This window comes from Peromyscus leucopus, chromosome 4, assembly GCF_004664715.2.
Source record: "Peromyscus leucopus breed LL Stock chromosome 4, UCI_PerLeu_2.1, whole genome shotgun sequence".
Lineage (NCBI taxonomy): Eukaryota > Metazoa > Chordata > Mammalia > Rodentia > Cricetidae > Peromyscus > Peromyscus leucopus.
Window position 1 is genome coordinate 134,421,121 of NC_051066.1, and position 11,371 is coordinate 134,432,491.

Here is an 11,371-nt window from a genome sequence, read left to right on the forward strand (position 1 = left end):
GCCCACAAGACAGGCCCTGTGTCCTCAATTTTCAAGTGAGGATACAAGTTCAGAGGAGGGTAGCTGAAGTCAGGCAGGGTGGGTGGATGGATGGATGGATGGATGGATGGATGGATGGATAGATGGATGATAGGTGGATGGATGGATGGATGGATGGATGATAGGTGGATGGATGGATGGATGGGTGGATAGATGGATGGATGATAGGTGGATGGATGGATGGATGGATGATAGGTGGATGGATGGATGGATGGATGGATGGATGGATGGATGGATGATAGGTGGATGGATGGATGGATGGATGGATAGATGGATGGATGATAGGTGGATGGATGGATGGATGGATGGATGATAGGTGGATGGTTAGACAATGGATGGACTGGTAGATGGATAATGGATAAATGAATGGTTGGTGGATGGATGATGGATAAGTAGATGGGTGATGGATGAATAATGGGTGAATGGATGTGCTGATGGGTCAGTGAGTGGGTGGACTGATGTGGGTGTGGATGGATGGAAGGACTGCTGGATGGACTGATGTATATAGGAAGGACTGCTGGATAGTAGGTAGATGGATGGCCAGATGATGGCTGACTGGTGGGTGAATGGGTAGGTATGTGGGTGAATGAATGGGTGGATTGAGACATAACTAGGCTTGTGGAGCAAGCAAGGCCTGAACCTGTTGCAGAATCTGGGTATCCAAGGGCCATCTTGTCTGCCCTGTGGTCATCTGGCCAGTGTCTACCATTGGTTCAATGAATCTGGTCCATCTCAGAAATGTGCAAAGGCAATGCTGGCCTTGAAAGGCCCAGGTCCCTCTGTGAGGGAGGAGGGCCTTGCTGATGTTAGTGATGATAGTGCCCACTAGCTCCAGCCAAGCACAGTGCTTTGTGCCAGGCACTGGTGCAGGGCTTATCACAGCAGAATCTGCACCTCTCAAAACCCCCTCCTCCCACAGGGGAGTTTGAAGTGCTTGCTCTAGCCCCATTGAGAGCACAGGAGGAAGAAAGTACCTGTCCATCCTTGCTGCAAGGCCTCCAGCAGGACCCTTCACCTTCCTGAACCTCAGTTTCCCGTTCTGTGTAATGGGGATGCTACTGGGGAAGTGAAACCTGAACCACCATGAGCTGTCATCACACATACAAGGAGAGCAACGTCAAAAGGACAGATGAGGAGTGCTGGGGTGTGTGCAGAACCCAGACCACTCACACTGCTAGGGAGGATGGGAAATGAGGCAGCTTCTCAGTGTCAATCCACACACCTCTCAGCAGGCACTCTCCCAAGAGAACTGGAAACATGTCTGCTCACAAGCCTGTCAATGAATATTCATGGAAGTCCCCAAATGGAAACGGCCTAAGTGTCCATCAACCAATGCGTGGCTGATGAAGAAAATGTGGTCTACCCAGGCAATGAAATATTATTTGAGAGTGAAAAAGAATATTTTCATGCACAGTACAGCGTATAGGAACCCTGAGAACATTGTGATAAGTAAGGTGATAAAAATATTCTAAAATTGCCGGGCGTGGTGGCGCACGCCTTTAATCCCAGCACTCGGGAGGCAGAGCCAGGCGGATCTCTGTGAGTTCGAGGCCAGCCTGGGCTGCCAAGTGAGCTCCAGGAAAGGCGCAAAGCTACACAGAGAAACCCTGTCTCGAAAAAACCAAAAAAAAAAAAAAAAAAAAAAAAAATTCTAAAATTGGTTGTCACTGGGGTTGTACGACTGTGTGGGTTTGCTGAATCACTGAACAGATATTTTAAGTGGATGAATGTATGGTGTGTGGATATCTCAATAAAGCTGTCAAAAGAAACAGGATACTCCTAACTGCAGCACTGTGCCCACATGCCAAAGCTGGGCACATAGCCGGCTCTTGGAAATTATGGCTCCTGTTTATTATCTCTGTCATGTTTAAGTGAAAGCTAGAGAGAGTTAAGGACAGCTGGTGGTAGCAGCTGGGGGAAGTGCGGTAATAAGGCTGGAGACACGTTCCCAAGGTGGTGCCCAGGCCTGTCCTGAAGGTTCAGAAGAACCCCAACATTCCCTGAGGGCAGTTACAAGCCGCTTTCCCTTTGTGCCCAACACAGGAATAGCCCGTGAGCCCAGTTGGTAGATTGCTTGCTGTACAAACACGAAGTCCTGTGCTTGATTCCCAGGATGAACATTTTAAAAAAGTAGGCAGGATCATGCCTAAAATCCCAAGGCTGGGGAGGTGGAGACAGACAGGACCCCGGAGCGCTGGCCAGTCTACTTGGGCGAATCAATAGATTCTAGTCCGATGGACAGACGCTGCCAGCTGAGGAAGGACACTGAGCTGCCTGCCTTCCACATGCAAACACTTATGCATATGCCCCAAAGAAGAACCTGGAATAACTAGATATGGTGGTATATGCCTGGATCCCCAGGCACTCTGGCTGCTGAGGCAGGAGGATTGCTTGAACCCAGGAATTTTGTTTTGTTTTTTGAGACAAGGTTTCTCTGTGTAGCCCTGGCTGTCCTGAAACTCACTCCGTAGACCAGGCTAGCCTTGAACTCAGAAATCTGCCTGCTTCTGCCTCCTGAGTGTTGGGATCAAAGGTGTGTGCCACCATTGCCTGGTAAACCTAGGAATTCAAGGCTGGAAAAATAAACAAAGACCACAAAAAGAACCCCAATGTGGGGTTCATTCTAAATTCTATAGCTACTGAGCAGCCCCAAGATCACCATACCTCGGTGAAGTCTCCCTATGGAGTTCAAATGACTGTAGGCTATTCCATTGTTGGACAGAGAATGATTTATCCAGAGGATTCCATGGGGTCTCCTGCCTCCAGAAAAAAGGCTGCATGGAATGTTCTCCCTGGCAAACCTGAGCATAGGCCGAGCACTTCCATACGACATCTCTATACCTTAGAATTGCAGGGTCAAATCACTGACAGTGTTTTAATTCCTGTTAATTACTTTCCGCAGAAGTGGGAGCAATTTGCACCTCTATAAATGGTGTGTGAATGTGCACCTGACCCCTTCTTCTCCATCCCCACAACCTCAGAATCAAACGGACTGATCTTGGCGATCTGTGGGCTAGCTGGTATCGCTTCCCTTCCCTGGCTCCTGGGAGCAGGACCCAGCAGCTCTTGGCTGGTCTGAGAACCCTCTGCTCTCCCTCCCCAGGGACTGACAGCTCCGTCTTGGCTGCCTCATTGTTGGCTGGGGCTGTCACCCTGTTGATTTGTGACATCGCTGTGAAGTGCATTTCAATTTGGTTTTGTTTTCTTTTTCCTTTTGACTTTTTGTTTGGCAAATTTTTTTTGTTAAGTAGTTTCAGTCTCTATTACTTTATCATTTCTAAGTTAGCTTTCATTATATAAACATAAATTTGAGACTCAGGGAATTTAAATTGTCTTCAGGTATGAGCTAAAGTCTCTGATTCACTTTTTTTTTTAAAGCTGTTTAATTTTTTCTAGACTGTCAGCGGCACCCTTATTTCCCCCACTGGTATGAGATGCCATCAGCACTAAGCTCAGCTCCCTCACCCATGGCCTCTTCTCCCTCATCCATGGCCTCTTCCCCCTCACCCATGGCCTCTTCTCCCTCATCCATGGCCTCCTCCTTCATCCCCCCCCCATCCATGGCCTCTTCCCCCTCATCCCATGGCCTCTTCCCCCTTATCCATGGCCTCCTTCTCCTTCATCCCCTCCCCATCCATGGCCTCTTCCCCCTCATCCATGGCCTCTTCCCCCTTATCCATGGCCTCTTTCTCCTTCATCCCCCCCCCATCCATGGCCTCTTCCCCCTCATCCATGGCCTCTTCCCCCTTATCCATGGCCTCCTTCTCCTTCATCCCCCCCCATCCATGGCCTCTTCTCCATCATCCATGGCCTCTTCCCCCTCATCCATGGCCTCTTCCCCATCATCCATGGCCTCTTCCCCCTCCCTCATCCATGGCCTCCTATTCCCTCATCCCCCCTCTCATCCATGGCCTCTTCCCCCTCATCCATGGCCTCTTCTCCCTCATCTATGGCCTCTTTTCCCTCATCCATGGCCTCTTCTCCATCATCCATGGCCTCCTTCTCCTTCATCCCCGCCCCCATCCATGGCCTCTTCTCCATCATCCATGGCCTCTTCTCCATCATCCATGGCCTCTTCCCCCTCATCCATGGCCTCTTTCCCCTCATCCATGGCCTCTTCCCCCTCATCCATGGCCTCTTCTCCCATCTTCTTTCTACTTCTTCGGCTCATCTATGACAGGTCAGCATCACACTGTTTTATGACACATTCCAATGTGTTCTGAAGCTCTACTCCCCCCTCTGTATAATGTTTTGTTTTGTTTTGAGACAGGGTCTCTCTATATAGTCCTGGCTGTCCTGGAACTCACTGTGTAGCCAAGGCTGGCCACAGACCCACAGTGACCCTCTTGTCTCTACCTGCACTACACTGCCTGGCTCATGTGTAGCATTTTGCCTCCAGAACTTACCTGCTTACTCATTTAGACCTAGAATCATTGAGTTAGAAAGTTCTCCCTCGGGGCTAGAGAGATGGCTCAGTGGTTAAGAGCACTGGCTATTATTCCAGAGGACCTGGGTTCAGTTCCCAGAACCCAGCATGGCAGCTTACAATTGCCTGTAACTCTACCTCCAGGGGATTTAACACCCTCACACAGACATGCATGCAGGTAAAATACCAATGCACATAAAATAAAAATAAATAAATCACTAAAAAAAGTTCTCCCCCCAACATGCTCAAGGCATGTTCTATCCTCAGCTCAGACAAAATTCAATCTTATTTTAAGTTGGTGTCTTAGTTACTGTTCTACTGCTGTGAAAAGACACCATGACCAAGGCCATTTATTAAAAAAAAAAAAAATTTAATTAGGGGCTTGCTTCCAGTTCCAGAGGGTGAATCCACGACCATCATGGCAGGGGGCATGGCAGCAGGCAGGCATGTTGCTGGAGCAGTAGCTGAGAGCTCACATCTTATCCATAAGCAGGAGAAAGGGGGAGGGGAGGGAGACTTATGTCAACTTGATACAAACTAGAGTTATCTGAAAAGAGGAACCTCAAGCAAATGCCTCCGTAAGATCCAGCTGTAAGGCATTTTCTTAATTAGTGATTGATGGGGGAGGGTCCAGCCCATTTCTGGTGGTTCCTTCCCTGGTGGTCCTGGAGTCTACAGAAAAGCAGGCTGAACAAGCCTGGGCAAACAAGCCAGTAAGCAGCACCCCTCCATGGCCTCTGCATCAGCTCCTGCCTCCTCATTCCTGTCCTGAGTTCCTGTCCTGACTTCCTTCCATGATGAACAGTAATACAGAAGTGTAAGACAAATAAACCCTTTCCTCCCCAACTTGCTTTTTGGTCATGGTGTTTCATCACAGCAACAGAAATCCTAAGAGAGAGAGAGACAGAGAGACAGAGAGAGACAGAGACAGAGAGACAGAGAGACAGACACAGAGAGAGACTGAGAGACCTGGCCAGGGCTTTTGAAACCTCAAAGACCAATTGCTACTGACACACCTCCTCTAACAAGGCCACACCTCCTAGTCCTTCCTAAACAGTTCCTTTAACTAGTGACCAAACATGCAAATATAGGAGCCTATGGGGGCCATTCTCATTCACACCACCATAGCTGGGATTATGTTAAACTCATAAATTAGCACATCGAAAGCTTAAGGTAGTCCCGTCTTTGTGTGTCTCAGCTCTCCCTTCCTGTTACGACACTTCTTCAGTTGGTAGTATAAATATGTGTGCTAGTCACATGGATTGATAGAGAAGTAAAATATAAATTATGAAATCTAGAAAAATACTAACTGGAGAATCAGGGTGGTAGGTATATTCTTACTAAAGCTCTTATTTTAATTTTTATTTTTTGGTGCTGAGGGTACTAGGGATCAAACCTAGGGCTCTGGCACACTAGGTAAACATTCCGGCACTGAGCTACATCCTCAGCCCTGGAAATTTAATAATAAGATGTTGAGGGGGGAGGGGGAGAGATGCCTCAGCTCCCATGTTGAACAGCTTACAACCTTCTTTAACATCAACTACATGGGATCCAACACCCCCTTCAGGCCTTCCCAGGCACTGCATTCATGTGCACCCCCCTCAACATATATGTTGGGGATCTCCCTTGGAGCTGCCCTCTCCAGACCCTGCCCTCAGAAAGCCCGCCAAGGGTCAGCCTCTCCCCCAGGGCTGCTCAAGACCATGCCTACAGGGTATTTAAGATCTGGTCACCAGACCTGCCATGTGATCTTCTCTCCTGCCTTCCCAAGGGTCACCCAGGAATTGCTTTGCTCTGTTTATTAAACCTGGACTTATTAATTTGGCTTGACTGGCTTATTGCATCGGCAGAGGATACCCAATAACTGGGGATCCAATACTTATCAATATACATATAATAAAATATTTTCTTTCTAGATTTATTTAATTTATTTTGTGTCTGTGAGTGTATTGCCTGAATACATGTATATGCACTGTGTGTGTACCTGTGGGCGTCAGAAAAGAGCATCAGGTCCCCTGGACCTGGAATTATAGATGGTTGTGAGCCACCATGTGGGGCCTGGGAAACAAACCCCCGTTCTTGGAAAGAACAGCCAGAGCTCTTAACTGCGGAGCCGTCTCTCCAGCCTCCACAAATACACATAATTTAAAATAAAATCCTTCTCTGCCAGGTAGTGGTGGTACACACCTTTAATCCCAGCACTCAGGAGACAGAAGCTAGCAGATCTCTGTGAGTTTGAGGCCAGCCTGGTCTACAGAGCAAGTTCCAGAAAAGCCAGGACTACACAGGAAAACCCTGCCTCAAAAACAAAAAACAAAAAAACCCTAAATAAATAAATGCATACTTACATACATACATAAAATAGAATCCTTCTCAAAAGAGATGCTGAGAGAAGAGAGCACACTTAGGTTTGCTTTTGAGCCTGGCACAGTGGCAAATGCCTGTCCTCCTGGCCACTCAGGAGCCTGAAGCAGGAGGATGGCTTGAGGCCAGGAGCTTGGGACCATCATAAGGCAACTACCCCTTCACACACACCATAAAGACGTCGTCTTTCTCTAGTCTGTGCATACTTTTGCTGAGTTAGTTCTCACTTTTCTTTTTCTTTTTTTATTTTTTTTAATTAATTAGTTTATTTTTTTAGTTCTCACTATTCTTGCTGTTACCATTGCAATAGAGTCTTCTAATTTGCTGCTGTTTGATACATGTGCAGCTACTGGCTTCTGTATTTTGTATTTTTTGGTGCTGGGGCTTGGACCCAAAGTCTTGTGTCTGCAAACACTTGTTTCACCACTGATCTCCACCCCCAGCCTGGCTTCTGTATTTTTCACTTTTGTATCCAGCCATTTTATGGAATCTGTAATATTCGCAGTGGTTTTCCACATGGTTGCCCCTACCCCACCTCCCAGCCATGTAAATGACAACTGTATTTCTTTCCAACATCTACACTTCTTATTGTTTTAGCTTCTCTAATTGCATTGGCCAGTATCTCCTGTTAGATGAGAGTTCTGGTAGAGTGCTGTTTTCTGGTTTTGTTTGTTTGTTTGTTTTGTTTTTGAGGTAGCCCTGGCTAGTGTGGAACCCCTTCTCTTCCTCCCATGTGCTGGGATTTAAGGTTATTGGGCTTTTAATTTTGATGTGAATGATTAATTTTTTCCCCAGCACTATCCAATGTCCTGTGACTGTCAAGCCAGTGTTCTATTGCTGTGAAGAGATGCCATGACCACAGCAACTCTTATAAAAGAAAGCATTTAATTGGGTCTTGCTTACAGTTTCAGAGGCTTGGTCCATTACCATCATGGTGGGGAGCATGGCCACAAGCAAGCAGACATGGTGCTGGAGGAGTAGCTGAGAGCTACATCCTGACCCACAGGCAGCAGGAAAAGAAGGGAGCCTGGGCCTGGTGTGGGCTTTTGACATCTCAAAGCCCACCCCCAGTGACACACCTCCTCTAACAAGGCCACACCTCCTAATCCTTTTGATTCCTTCAAACAGTTTCCACCCCCTGGTGACTAAGCATTCAGATGTATGAACCTCTGGGGGCCATTCTTATTCAAACCTCCACAGACTGTTTACCTTATTGGTAAAGCTTAAGTGTCAGTGCTGTCTCAGCCAGGACCGATAGACAGGCACGGGATCAAATCCAAGCTCTGCCACCTTTGAGGTATGTGGTGTTGGGTCCATCTCCTCTCCCTGAACTTCCAAATTTTTTTTTTTTAAGAACATTTACGCAGGCACTAAAGGTGGCATCTGGTCCAGTGAGGCTGTTCTCATTTACAAGCATAGGGTGGTGACAGGGTAGCGCCTGGGAATCTGCATTGCCAACCTGCCCCTCTGCCTGCCTGAGTAGGGGACTTGTTGGGATAGCCTTCGTGCAGAGTGAGGTGTTCGAACAGACAGGTGAGGTGAAAGCCACCGTCACTGCTGGTAAGTGGCAGAGAAAAGATGAGGCTGGGAGGCTGGCTGTTTGCAAAGGGTAAGTATTACATCTGCACCTGAAACATAGATCAATATTTGGAGAAAACCAATCAGGACGCAAGAGTAAATAAAATGGGGGAGGGAGATGAAGGAATGCCGAGGTTGGCAAGCATCCTAGGCCGGGCACCATCTGGTGTCTGAGTCCCCTTGACAACATTTCTTCCCCGTGTGCTGAGCCTTGCTCTGCTGACGAAGAAGCCCTTGCCGTCACTACTGAGGCAGACCCTGGAGCCATGTCCACCCACGCCTCCTCCAGCTGCTCCCACCCTCTCCCTAATCCTACAGTTTTTTCTTTTCTTGATTTAGTCCAGATTTGGTTTCGTTCTCTACGCTCCTTTTAGACCACTTGTCTCAGAGAAGACTTGTCTGGTCTCGGCTTGTACGTCTTGATCAGGCTGCCAAGGGGTGTCTTCCCCGGCCCTCGGCACTAGGGATTGTACCTACAGCCTTGCGTGTGCCAGACACGTGCTCTCCCTCTGGGCTCCATGCCCAGCCTTCTTTCCTTTCCACCTGCAGACATGGTCTTACCAAGTTGGTCCACTTGGACTTCAACTTAATTCAAGACCCGGCAGGTTGGACCTGTGGCCGCTCTGACTCAGCCTCCCCACTAGCTGGGAGCACAGGCCTGTGCCACCATGCCTGGCTCAGTCAGAAGTCCAAGTGCTCTGTGGATAGAACCCAAGGTTCACACACAGGAGTGGGAAATGCCCACATCGGGTGGGGAAGCCTTACCTCTTTCTTCTCACTAACCTTGTGTAAAACTCAGCATCCCCTTCTCCCCAGAACAAAAGGAACCATGTTAGCTGTCACTGTGGCATCAACAGCCAGTGACTTTGTCGCTATGGGAACTGCAGAGTCCTCGTATCATCCCACAGTGCTTCCTGCAGGTGGCCCAGAACACTGCACACACTCGTTGCAGCTTTAAAACTGGCTGTTATCAGGCCAGCGGCTGGAATCCGTTATTTATTGGCCTGGTAAAGAAGCAGGCCCTGTGGTTTGGATGGGAACTGTCCCCCACGGGCTCACGAGTTTGGACAGTTGGCCTCCAGCTAGTGGCGCTGTTTGGGAAGGCTGTGGAACTTTAGGAAATTAGTCATGCTGGATGTACTGGTTAGTTTGATACAAGCTAGAGTCACTGGAGAGGAGCGAGCCTCACTTGAGAAAATGTCTCTATAAGACTAGGTTGCAGGCAAGCCTGCAGGGCATTTTTTTCAATTAGTGATAGATGTGGGAGGTCCCAGCCCTTTGTGGGTGGGGCCACCCCAGGCAGGTGGTCCTGGGTTCTATAAGAAAGCAGGCTCAGCAAGCCATGGGGAGTGACCCAGTCAGCAGCACTCCTCCATGGCCTCGGCATCAGCTCCTGCCTCCAGTTCCTGTCCTGACTTCCTTCAATGATGGACCAAGATGTGGAAATGTAAGCCAGATAAGCCCTTTCCTCCCCGAGTTACTTTGGTCATGGTTTTTCATCATAGCAATAGAAACCCTGTCGAGGACACTGGAGGAAGTGGGGCACTGGAGGTGGGCACTTCCAGCTTTATTAAACCAACCCCACTTCTGGTTCCCTCTCTGTTTCCTGAATGCAATGTGATCAGCCAGTCTCCTGCTCCTGTCCCCATGCCTTCCTGAATCCTGTCGTTCATGCTGTGAATGGGCTGTGGCCCTTGGAACTGTGAGCCACGATATACCTCTTCTCCTTAGATTGCTTGTCAGGGTGTCTTACCACATAACAGGAAAGACACACATGTAGCATCTGGAGGTGTGGCTCAGTGGTAGTGCACTCAGCCTAGCAGGTATGAGGCCCTGGGTTCCATCCCTCAGCACCACAAAATGAAACAAAGCATATTTATTCCTATTGCATGCTTTAAAAAGATAGTTTTAGAAATTGTATTTCACTAGAATGGATTTACTTTTGCCATTTTAAAAATAAATGTAATTGAAAACTATTCTGGTATGTCTTTAGCCCCACCATACTACCAGAGGGTCTGCAGTGTGTGTGTGTGTGTGTGTGTGTGTGTGTGTGTGTGAGAGAGAGAGAGAGAGAGAGAGAGAGAGAGAGAGAGAGAGAGAGAGAGAGAGAGAGAGAGAGAGAACCTGGTCTTTGATGATCTTCACAGTCCATTATCCTTGCCAATGATTGGCTTACACTGTGTCCTGTGACCTGGTGAGATGAGAGAGAACATTGATTTCTCCTGGAAAAGTTTTGTGTTTTTTTTAAACTCTTCAAAGGAGGCAGAAGAAAGCATCCTTCCTTTCTCTGTTTCTTGATGTTTAAGCACTGGAGGGCAGACTTTCTCCCCATTTTGGGTATCCCCTAGGAGGGCAGCTGAGCCAGCTGCCAGGCAGAGATGACTGATGGGAAACCCTGTGTCTTTGAGGATTTCTGGAGCTTGTAGCTTAGCCAAAAGCAGAAGCAGTCCATCTCTGAACTCCTGCTACCACCAATAAATCCCTGATAATCAAGGCCATTTAGGTCAGCTGTATATTACTTGTAGCCAAGAGAATCCACCCTAGGTAGGGACTTGGCTTGACTACCATCTTGTGTGTGTGTGTGTGTGTGTGTGTGTGTGTGTGTGTGTTTACTTACTTTATGTATTTGAGTGTTTTTTTCCCTATGTATGTGTATGTGTACCACAGGCATGCCTCTGGAACTGGAGTATATTAGTCAGAACAGAATTTTAGAGTGAATATATCTATTCATATGCATTTATGTATATATGGGACTCATTAGAATGGCTTACACCCTGGTCCAGCTAATCCAACAATGGCTGTCTACCAATGGAAGGTCCAGGAATCCAATAGTTGTTCAGTCCATGAGGCTGGATGCCTCAGCTGGTCTTCAGTATACTCCAGAATCCTGAAGAAGTAGGCTCTAATTCCAGTGAAGGGATGGACTTGCCAGTGAGAGCAAGAACAATCAGGCAAAGAGAGTGT